This window comes from Nelumbo lutea, chromosome 6 (genome assembly GCF_056320005.1).
Source record: "Nelumbo lutea isolate HS-2025 chromosome 6, American lotus-T2T, whole genome shotgun sequence".
NCBI lineage: Eukaryota > Viridiplantae > Streptophyta > Magnoliopsida > Proteales > Nelumbonaceae > Nelumbo > Nelumbo lutea.
This window is the reverse complement of record NC_142689.1, coordinates 21,699,076-21,711,293: the sequence shown is the minus strand read 5'-3', so window position 1 is coordinate 21,711,293 and position 12,218 is coordinate 21,699,076. Positions and strand designations below refer to the sequence as shown.

At 37.7% G+C, this 12,218-nt stretch overlaps 1 pseudogene across 2 annotated transcripts; it reads right to left on the bottom strand.

The window, feature by feature from the left end:
* Nucleotides 1-370: 370 nt before the first annotated feature.
* On the bottom strand, nt 371-4,401 carry LOC148847867 (KIN17-like protein pseudogene; annotated as a pseudogene). 2 transcript variants are annotated; one of them, XR_016101403.1, is made up of 2 exons: nt 3,306-4,401; nt 371-1,920 (listed from the first exon to the last, which is right to left on the bottom strand). The product of XR_016101403.1 is annotated as a KIN17-like protein pseudogene, transcript variant X1 (transcript). The 2 variants fall into 2 exon arrangements; XR_016101404.1 differs by lacking the exon at nt 3,306-4,401 and adding an exon at nt 2,005-2,053.
* Between the last annotated feature and the right edge of the window lie 7,817 nt (nt 4,402-12,218).

Genomic DNA, 12,218 nt, shown 5'->3' with positions numbered 1-12,218 from the left:
CAGCCATGCCTTTAGACTTTAACAATATAAAGATTAACCCCATTAAGATTAATACAACTTTCTCTGTATGACAAAAGTATTCAGTGTTGGTCCCTGGCTGCCATCCAGGGTCTTGGAAGGAGTCAACTGAATACATAACTAACCTTCGGCATTTTTTGCACCAAATAAGTGCAAGTGCCCACTGACAGGCTTAAACAGACAACCACATGCTCTCAGACTCTCTGTTTGATATAAGGGAATCGGTTTAACCTATATTCCATAAATGCAAGAAACCAACATAAGCCTTCAACTTTCATTCACAACCAATGTAATCATGTTTCTACCCGTCTTCTTGTCAAGTTTATGCAGAGTAAAAAAGAAAAAGTGAAAATTGAAGCAAGACAAATACATATCTTTGTTTAGAGAATCAAGATGCCATTGTCTTCTGAATTAAAATACGGAATAACTGAGTAGCTTGATTGAACATTCTGCGAACATTGTAGAAATAGAAAAACTGAAGAGTTCAGATGTCAAAAATGGTTACCCTGAAAGCTCAGAAGAAAGTTATAACACAATCTACACTTTGAGCAATTCACTGGGAAACTTTGCAAATATCTTCATAGTCAACTGCTTGAAGCACCCTGCCATCATATATACCCTTCTCTATTTGTACCTTAGCACAATAATTATCAGTATCCACTGAAAGCAGCCTTGCATTTGATCCACGATAAGCTCCATTAACTATTCTTAAAAGACCACCAATTTGTGGGATCACTGTTTCCAGTTCTTCCTGATCAACTCTTAGTACATGCTTGCTATCAAGCATCTCAATTTCTCCAACATACTTGTCTATTACCTTAATGACCTTTCCCTTCAGCTTATAATAGCCCTTCTGAGCCAAGGCTTTGCTCATTACCTTGACAATAATTCCTTCACATAACCAGTAATCCTTCCTATTACTCCTCTCCTTCGCCTTCTCCTGTTCTTTCATCAGCTCATCCAAAGTCGACCCACCACCACTCTTCCCCGACTTGACATCAGTTTTGCTTCTCTTCTCATTCTTCTCCGTTTCAACATCTCCAAAAACCACTTTTGAGTTCTCAACACCCTCTTTAGTAGCAGGTTTGGAAGATGAACCAAGAGAAAAAGCAACCTTCCCACCAGGCTCTAATTTTGGCTGCGGCGATGCCTCCGGATCAGAATGCCCTGCCTCACTCGCCGGCATCAACTGCTCCGCCCGCTCAATCTGTTTCTTGATTGCCCGTTCCTGTTTCTCCTCCTCTACGATATCTGCCTTGAGCCGCTTGTTTTTGAGACGTTCCTTGAAGAGGGTCTCAGAGTCTCGATCAATATAAGTCATGAACCACCCTTTTGGCGTCTCTTCAACCTTGCACTTCCCCGTCCGACCAAGGTACTTGACGAACTCCGTCAGGGTAGCCCACTGGGTGGAGTTCATATGGATATGGTGACGGTCGGAAATGTACTCATTATACACTACGGTCGCGGCGACACGACTGAATCTGTGGCTGCGCTTAACGTGTTCGAGGAAAGCCCGCTCAAACTCTTCAGAATAACCATCGACGATTCGATTAGGGTTTTGGCCGAATACCTCCATCTGCCGCTGATGGCTCTCGCTCATGCAGTGGCACTTGAAGCCGTTTTCGTCTCGGCATTGTTTCTGGCACATCTGGCAGTACCATCGGAGCTTCTGGAGCCCTTTCGCCTTGATTCGATTGGCTATTGCCTTTGGTGTGAGAAATTCGTTCTTCCCCATTTCGATTCAATAACAGATGAGGAAGATAGGGTTCTGCTTGATCCTTCCTCAATCCAAAGCTTCAAACCCTTCAATGGAGCACGCAGATATTTGCTACCGTGACGACTGAAAAGCTCATCGGAGAACGGAAGAGAAATCGGTGAAGCACCCGGATTGATTGATCATTCCTGCATTTGAGGGGAAAAAATTTAGAAATGACCCAATAGGCAATAACAGGGATTTTCTTTTTAGAAAAAAAAGTGGAAAACAACGTCTACAAACGGATCGGAGAATACGATTCGAATTGATCCGATTATCAGATTTTCGATTCGAATTCCGAAAAAGCAATAATATGTTGGGGGCATGATTTTCAAAATCGGACCCGACCGGACCGGACGGTCCCATTTTACTCAGAATCGTTGATTTTGTCAGAATGGACTGTTCATTCAGTTCAACATTCGGACCGTTCAACCTAGAAACCAGACCCTTGACCGATTTGTTGTTCGAATCGGTTTTAAAAACCTTGGTTAAGGGTTTTGGTGGAACTGGGATCTTCTGTCAACAAAACACGTTCCAACTTAGATCTATTAGTTTCTTTTAAATTAATGAAAAAATTTCACAATCAAACCATTTTTTCTAAGGATGTAGAGGCAATCATCAATAATGCTCTCAATGCTCCATGGAGGATAGTCTTCTTGAACAAATAGTTCACGGCAAGCTTAGTTCAAAGCCTTCCACACTACAGTTAGGGCTAGCAATTTTGAATCAATCCATTTGACACCCATACCCATCCAATTGAATATGGGTAAATATGGTCAAGTGACCCAATAGGTAGGGTGAGCAATTGGTTTATTTGGATATTTATTTGGTTAAAAACCAAATTGAATAAACCAAAATTTTTAAAAACCAATGTTTGAAATGGAAAACTAAACTGAACCTAAAATAACAAAAAACCGAAAATAATCAAAATCAAAATTTTTAGTTACTCCGGTTAAAGTCAAATTTCTTTAATGGTAATTTTCTTAAATTACCCTTATGGTTTAACTAATTGACTCAGTGTACCCTTATTATTTAAAAATTGACTAACACTACTCTACTGTTACATGTGAAAATTGACTAACTCTACCCTTGTTGTTATCATCCATTAATATTCTGTTACATGTGATATCATATGAGTAATATATTTATAAAAAATTCCAAAAATACCCTTACCACCTCTGCTCCTAAAAATACCACCTGTTCCTAAAATACTATCCCTAAAACCTCTCCGTCATAGATCGTAGAGACAGTGGTCTGAGTGTGAGTTTCGCCCGAAACCAAGACACCAATGGAGATTGATCAGCTTGTTAATCTCCATCAACAGGTAATATTTTCTTTTTCACGAAAAAGAAATTTTACCCAAAAAACTCATTAGTTGTTCTGGACAGAGAACTGAATAGTTGATTCGAGATAGAAGATGATGAATAGCTGATCCGCCGACCTCCGAGCCCTCCACATATCAACAGTTTTCGAGACGCAAGACGATGACTAAAAATGATAGCATCAACTCAGGCATCAAAGAGAACACCCTTACCTCCAAGCCCTCCATAGATCCCTGCCAAATCTAGCACCATGCGCCGACACTCGTCTTCAGTGCCAATGATCTCTTCCACAACTTCAACGACGGGTTGGTGTTTCCGCTCGTCATCAGTGACGTGTTACCGATAGCTATCAGAAGCAACCGCTCTTCTTCCGCGCTCTGCTCTTATCAGAGCTTGTCTTCCGCGCTCTACACCAGTAACAAAACCAGAAATATGCTCACCAATCACCAAAGTTGCTATAGTTGCCAAATAGAGCCCCGGTACCCCACCAAGGACTCTGGGGTCTCCCTATCCTCTGTCAGAACGGATCCCTTAGTTTTACTAGAGTGGCGAATTAATTGGGTTACTAATTAGTCCAAGGGGTTAGAGTGGAGACTGTTAAGGCCAGCGTTGAGTAAGTTCTCGACTGCAATTTTTGAATTCTCTTTGTTGCCTTTGCTTCTCTACTAGTTGAGACAGTGGCAAGGCTTGGTCCTATCATTGAAGAAGTTGAACAACTTGGGAGACAAGCAAGACTCAGACAGGTAAAGCCTCGTGAAGATCAACAGGAGCATATTGAAATTGCAGAGAAGCAATGCCTCACCACTGTCTTATCGTCGACTTCAGAGACGATATCCTTCACACGATTGCTGCTCTTGCTGCTCTTATCGTCGACTTTAGAGATGATATTGTCGACTTCAGCGGCGACACTGGTCTATTCCCTTGGCATCCCTTGGCCTCCATAGAATGAATGGAGGTGGTTTTGGAAACTGATTGCTGCTCTTATCGTCGACTTCAATGACGATATCCTTCGCAATGTTGCAGATTGAAAACATGGATGACTGTCACCAACAACAGCGGCAACCACTGGCAAATCTCGCCTTCTCCCTTTTTTTCCTCTGTGTTTTGGCCGGACCAAGCAATGGAGAGTAGTGGCGAATCTCCCCTGTTTGTGTTGCTGAAGCTCTCCGAAAGCCGATGACCACTACTAACATTCGACGGTTGCTGAAGCTCATATGTTCTATTACTTTGTCCGTGAACCCAACAACAATGGGGAAAAAGAAGGAGAGATACAAAGAGGGGAAGGCCAATGGGGAAAAAGAAAGAGAGAGAGAGAGAAGTAAGGGTTTTGCCACCACGAGAAATAGGGGTTTAGCATGACCACTGGCTTTACAGGGCTACACATCTACATGTTGCAACGCAGACTGCACTTCTATGCCATTGTAACATGTAGATGGTTTAAGCGAGGTACAAAAAAGTATAGGATGAGAGTGTTAACTCCCGTTACTAATTTGTTCTCTACATTTTTTCAACCCAAAAAAAAAAAAAACTTTAAGCTTACCCACCAAGCTTTGTCGTTGACGAGCTGCTCTAAAAACGCAAAGAAGGAAAAACTTTTGCATTTTCAGAAGGAACGAAAAATAAGGTAAGAGATTGAACAGCCAAAAATCTATTCTGTCAAAAAAACTTTACTTATTGCATTTAATGTCGTTAATCTAATGTTTTTTGTTTCTTTTGATATTTTACAGTACTCTATATCTACAACCCTTTCTCGTTTTCATCTGAGGGAATGGCAATTTCCCTCCTCCCTTGGGAATGAAATCCATTTTAGTTGATTCTAATTTGTAAATTGGGTTATATTGTTTGCGATCCGGCAAAATAATACGTGGGCTGTGTCGGGCCTGGGTTTTAAATTCACGGGCTGACACGACACAATATGATTGAGCGGGCCGTATTGGCACGCGAGATTCTAATTCCTATCTAAACTAAACGAACCTAGAGTTATAAATCGGGTCATGCCACTTGCAACCCAGCATGACAATATGTAGGTCGTACTAGGCACGGCATGCACGACATGATGGAATGGGTCATGCTGACATGTGGGATTCCGATTCCTATCTAAACCAAACAGACGTAGAGTTGTAAATCTGTCTATGCCGCCAATGACCTAGCATGACAATGCACGGGTTGTGCCGGTCACGGCATGATGGAATGGGCCATGTTGGGCCTGGGGTTTTAGGTCCATGGACTGGCACAAATGAGTGGGCCGTGCCACCTAAGGCCCGTGTGCCGACATGGCCCAACACGGCCCATATATATAAATATATATTTATATATATTATATAATATGTATGACAATTATATGAAAATATATAATATATGATATTATATATATATATAATTTTGTTTTCAATTTTATTATACTATTTTATTTTATTATTGTATATATAAACAATTGTATACGTCAAAAATCATATAAAATAAAAATTTAAACATTTTTTTAATTTTTTTTTAGATGTATCTCTCATAGCTTGGCTTGGTCTGCTGCTCGGCCTAGCACAAGGCTTGGCCCATGGCACGACATGGTCCCGTGCAAGCTTGGGCCGCGGGCCATGCCCGGCTGACCCCCCAAATTATCCCAAGGAGGGAGGGAGGCATGGCCCGGGATGGCCTGTGGACTTGCACACCATGGCCCACACTTTGTGCAGGCCATGTCGTGCTGGCCCAGCATGACCCATTTGATGGGTTTAAACGGACCATAAGAATAAACTATTCCAAATCCAATTCCAAAACCAATTCCATATATAAACCAAATGGACCCTAAACAATTAGGTAACGAGCCTAAGATTTAAGTTATAAGTGGATTACAAAATTATATGGAGTTGGTGTAATAACTTTTTAACTTGGTGTTACATTGAGTAATACAGTCTAATTAATACTATATGAATTTATTACCGTATACGCTAATTCATTTGTATTTCTACGAGTTGAAAGTTTAGATAACGAAGATACGATTTAAGTTATAAGTGGATTACAAAATTATATCGAATTGGTGTAATAACCTATCACCTTTTGTCAAGTTGGTTTTATTAGTTAATACGGTTTGATTAATACCACGTAAATTTCTTTATTAGGATACATAATAAAGATCAGCAAGTAAGTTCAAAAAATTTTTTTAAATTTTTTTAGTTGAAAAAATAGCTAACGGGAATATAACTCCTGCCCGTTATATCACTTAAACCAGATGGAAATGCGGCCCGCGTTGTAACATGTAAATGTGTAGACCATCCAGTCTCAGAATGAATTGCCCTCTCCCTACCCAACCCCTTCCATTGAAAAGTTGTTGATAGTTTTGCCCCTGGTACTTTGGAGGAATTCACATATGCGCCCCCGCCTTCCCACCCAAAGAAAGGGTGATCCTGTTGTACTCCCATAAATCTTTCACTTCTCTCATGCTACTATAATTCATTTTATTATAAATAATAAGGAAAATTCACGATTAATACCCTATATTTTGGGCCCAATGCCACTTTCATCCCCAAACTTCAAAATTTAACAATTCAAAATATGAACTTTCAAAACCTGCCAATTAGTACCTGTTGTTGACCAGTAATTTGAAAAGATACAAATGTCATATGAGTGTCATCTCATTTTTTTTATCAACCATCCAAATGTTGACAAAAAGAATGAACATTTCAAATTCTTACCTCTTCTATTCAAAAAAGTTGGGATCACTATAATGCCCATTGAGACCCCACCAAATTTTATTGAACATAAGAGAAGAATTTGGGACTATTCATTTTTTGTCAATGTTTAGATGATTGATAAAGAAAATTAGATGACACTTGAACAAATGGCACTTAATAGTTGGTCAAGGGCAAGTACTGGATTGGCACCTATTGAAAGTTTGAGTACTAAATTATTACATTTTAGTGTTTGGGGACCAAAGTGGCATTAGACCCAAAATACATGAGACTAATTAGGAATTTTTCCTAAATAATATTATAAATATCATTTCATAATATTAATAAAATATTACTTAATAATACTAATAAATCAATATTATTATAAATATATTATTATTAATTAATAATTTTTTTTATTTTTTATTTAAAGAAATAATAATATTTAAGAAAAATTATAAATTAATACCTTATACTTTGGCCTAGTCTTACTTTGGTTTGGTGTTTAAACTTGAAAGCATGCTAAACCAGTATCTAAACCTTCAAAGCATGTCAATTTATTAACTACCATTAAACAACCGTCATTTATGACATCATGTTTCTCTTAAAACTTTTGGAAATGTAAAATTACCTTTCAAAATAAAACACCTTGATTATCTACTCGTGGAGAAGATGAAACAGAGGATGACATGCCGGCGGAGATTGTTCTACATGTTCCCATACGGGATTCTTTGGACAGTCTGTCAGTCTCCTCGATCGTCTTCTACTCCTTCGTGCTCAAACAATCTTCACCGTTTCTTTCTCTCTCTCTTGGGAAAATTCTTTCGAATGGCTGAAGAGTTCTCCAAGTCCGTCGAAGACTGTTTTAAGATCACAAAACGGCTCTACTACGGGAAACAACATCCGGTATCGCATTCGCTTCCGGCAGCGATGGAGATGTCCCGGCAGACAAATCTTCCCACGGCACCGATGGTGTAGGCGGTGATTTCTGATCCCGCAGTCATCGATAACTTGGACATTCCAAGCTACTAGCCGTACACCGTACGTGCACGTACGGGCTATGCGATCCATCCGCCGGCATCGGTTCCGCTTCAGATGAACGATATTGCGGTTCAGGTGGACCGTTACTTGGATACTGTGTTTGTTAGTGTAAATATGTAAAGGGAAGTCGGAGCTGTAGCTAGCGTTGCAGTCCCCATGGGCGATCGAGGAGGTATAAAGAAACTGCTTGATGATATTTGATGTGGAGTTTGTTCTTGAATGGGCTGTCCCCATTCGACGTAGAATTATTGGTTTTACAGTTGTTTCAATTGCCTTCTGCGTCGCACTTTCCATTTTATTTGAGTGCAAACCTGAAACCTCATGGGTCAAGTGATCCGGTGGTTCAACCATGTCCATTTCTGATTGGTTTTAGTCCATTTGAATTCATAGGTCAAATCTGTGTACTGTTTTGATGGTTTGAGTGGACCAATTAGGACCTGGTTCATAGTCCCGTCTACTTGGGCTTTAGAGCATTGTTTAGATGGAAAAAGAAGACATATATGTCCATCTCTGGATAGAAAACCATTTCATATATATTTTCATTTTGCATATAATTCATGCCTCTTTTTTTCATTGAGCATAAAAGAACTGCATCGATTTCTTAATTGAGCATAAAATAGAAGAAGATGAATACATGCTGAAGATTAATTGTTTGGGCACAGTGAATACGCCAGCATGCTCAAACAATCCTTTTCCAGCATCATCTTCCACACATTAGAAATTAGCATGAAAAGCTAGTTAATAAAGAAAATTAGATGACACATGAAGGACATTTCTGTCCTTTTACATGCAACTTAACAACTAATTAATGATAGGTACTAAATTTGCACACTTTAATTCGAAATTTTAGGTACTAGATTGGCACATTTTAAAGTTCGGGGACCAATGTTAGACTAGGCCCAAAAGTACATGATACTAATCTGCAATTTTCCCTAATATTTATTTAACAATAATAGTAGTAATAATAATAATATTTAATAAAAATAAATAAATATTCTATTAAATTATTACTATTATTATTATTATTATAAAGTAATAAATATTATCATTTTTATTTAAATAAATAATAATGTTTAGTAATAATAATTCAAACATTTTCATTGATTATTAGTAGTAATAAAAAATCATAACTTTTTATTAATATAATAATATTTTTATTATTTATAATGTTATACAACAATATTTTTAAGGGTAAAATAGTAAACTTCATAATTTCAGATGTCGGAGAATTGCTCCAACTCAAAAGATCTTATCTTTTCAAAGCCTCTTAAAAGCATACAAATCATTTCTACTTCTTTTTACATTTTAGACCGGGATAATAACCTTTAGACTTTTTAAACATTAGACTTTAGATTTATCAAATGCCACCCAAGACTTAAGACTTGAGAGGAGTGGAGGGTATACATAGGGAGTCCAATCAAACAATATTAGAGGTTCATGCATCGGGCACTAGATTTCACATACGACTTTATTTGGGGAATTTGGATTTTCTCCTCATAGTGACAGAGCATACCTAACACCAACCTCATAGTGCATCGTAGCTATGCGTTGGGAAGATCTTCCCATGAATGATAACATCAAGAGATGTTCTCAATGCACGACTGTGATGCACTGTGAGATTGGTGTTAGGTGTGCTCTGTAAGGAGCAAATCCAATCCCTAATTTAGTATAATTTTGGAATAAGAAACACAACCAAACGGATGTACAAATGGCAAGTGGAGTAAATCAATCCATTGCAGTGTATAGGGCTATCTTAGAAAAACACAAATTAGAGGGTAAGTTTTAGTAAATGCGCAAAACTATAGGAGTGTCTTAGTAAATGACTCTTAATTATATATTTTAAAAAATATAAAAAAAAAAAGACAAAATTTTAAAAGGGCTGGAAAGCAATACGAGGAATTTGATGGACAACTACATTTTAGAATATAGTACAGATTCTTAGTTCATTGAATTCAAGTCATAATTCCCAAATGCCAATTTTAAGACCACTAATCTAAATATTTCCTTAGACTTTACGTTGCTGAAAAAATGTTGGTCTGAGCTATCTAGGTCTCTGGGATCTTGGGAGGGGTGAATGAATACAAACCTGACATATGAGTTATGACCTTTTTTTCCTCAATAAAATGATTGTGTTCAAACTTGAACCTACATTTTCATGCTTATCAACATGAGGTTTTACCATTCATAATTAAAACAAGAAATGGCCTATACTTTGTATTATTATTATTATTAATTCCACCGAATTCAAGTCCCAAATGTCAAATTTAAGACCAATAGTTTGAACATTTCCTTAGACTTTGTGTTGCTGAAGAGAAGGCCATTACTCAGTGTTGGTATGAGCTATTTGGGGGTCTAAGGAGGGGAGAACTGGATATAGGCCTGACTTGTGACCTTTTCTTTTTTCTCCACAAAATGGTCATGAACATTCATTTTCATGCTTATCAGCATGAGGTTTTCACTATTCATGGTTCAACCAAGCAATGGCCTCTACTTTGTACTTTGTATCATTATTACATTTTTAATTCTATTGAATCCAAGTCATATAAAACCCAAATGTCAATTTTAATTAAGACTTTAGATTTAGTGTTGTTTAAAAAAAAAAAAGGGCCATTACTCAATGTTGGTCCGAGGTGTTGAAAGGGGTGAACTGGATACAGGCCTGATTTATGACCTTTTTGTTTTTCTCTACAAAATGACCACGTTCACGTTCAGACTTGATCGAGCCTACAATTTCATGCCTATCAGTCCAAGGTTTCACCATTCATGATTCAACCAAGCAGTGGCCCCAATTTCCAAAGTAAATAAAAAAAAAGTTTATATCTATCCAAGAAAAGAATGATTAGCATTGGAATATTGAGACTATTGAATAATGAACATGGACTTATGATCTTATGGAGACACTTAGGATTCAACTGTAGGAGCTCAATCAGAATTCAGAATCACAAGAAGGCCCACCAAAAGATGTAAATGAAGCAAGGCTAATGTCCTTTATTGATTGAAAGTCAAAACCTCTCTGGAAAGAAGGAGAGAATCTCTGTAAAATAATTCAACAATAAAGACATGTATGCACACATTTTGAAAAACTAAGGACTGATAACATAAAACACTCAATGAGGACAATGGGGATGACCCTTGGCTTAGTGGTTTCACATGGACATGACAGCATTTTGCTGGTTCAGTATGCGTGGGATACAGACTGAAAATTGAGGGCCATGCCTGCCACTGAGTTGTCAAATGAATAACAGTTTCCCTCATTTTGTTCTCATTGTCATCGTTTCTGTTCTTCCTTCAGTTGGAAGAATGGGTATTTGCATTCTTCCTTCTTTCTAACTGTTGCATGTTTCAGTCCTTACAGTCCTCTTTCATGGGTGCTTAACCTTTTCAAATTAAAATATCATAATTTCAGAAACTAAGGTACAGAATGGATTCGTGCGACATGATTCATGTAGCTAGTTGACCCCATATATTTGAGACAAGACCTTAGATAATGATAATGATGATGATGATAATAATCAATTTGGAGGGAAAATTTTCTCTTCCTCTCTTTCCTAGAAGGAGCAAAGCACTCCTTACTAGGAATATATAACAAAATCATGCTGCTCATGTTTGTTGTTTGAGAGGCGTTTCAATGCTCATGATATAATATGGGTGACATGGCCGTATTTTCCACCAATCGATGATCCTAAAGGAGAACAAGGCTGATGCGAACATCTGACCAATCCAAAACATCCTAGTGATAGTTTGGATCAATCAAGGGATTCCTCCATGTGGTAAATTACAAGGTGGGATCTACTAAAATTCTACTACAAACAAGTTGTGTACAATGGGTTATATAAACTCATCATTGAAGAGCGAACATGCCAATTGTTATACAACTACTAGTTTTTGCTGATGTGGCAGTTGTTTTTATTTTCAAAACCAAGTCATACACATTGGCATTGAGAATCCTTTTACTTTATTTGTTACAGTCAATAACTAAAAGATTATTACCTAATTGTTTTTTACTTAAGCATGATTGAAGAGTTCAATCCCATATGGGATGCCTATTAACTTCTATGTAAAATTTATCCTCCAGTCCAAATTTGGTCCTAGCTCTGTCTGTTTGTTATTTTGCACTAGCACAAATGTATGGGCAGATGAAATGGGTGCAAATTCTAACTTACTTTTGCTTCAGGTTTTATTTTATTCCATCTACACTGCAAAACAAACCAAACACAGCCTAAATGACCAAGGAAGCTAATATGTGGAAAATTAGTTCCAAGTAGGCACAGTTTGGAAGGTGTATTAAAGAAACATGTAGAGTGCAAAACCTTATATTTCGTATATATTTGCACTGCACATATTTGTATTTGTACTCTTTCGAAACTGAACCTTTTCATGTAAAAGGTTGTCCATTCAAAACATATTGTCATATATTCAAAA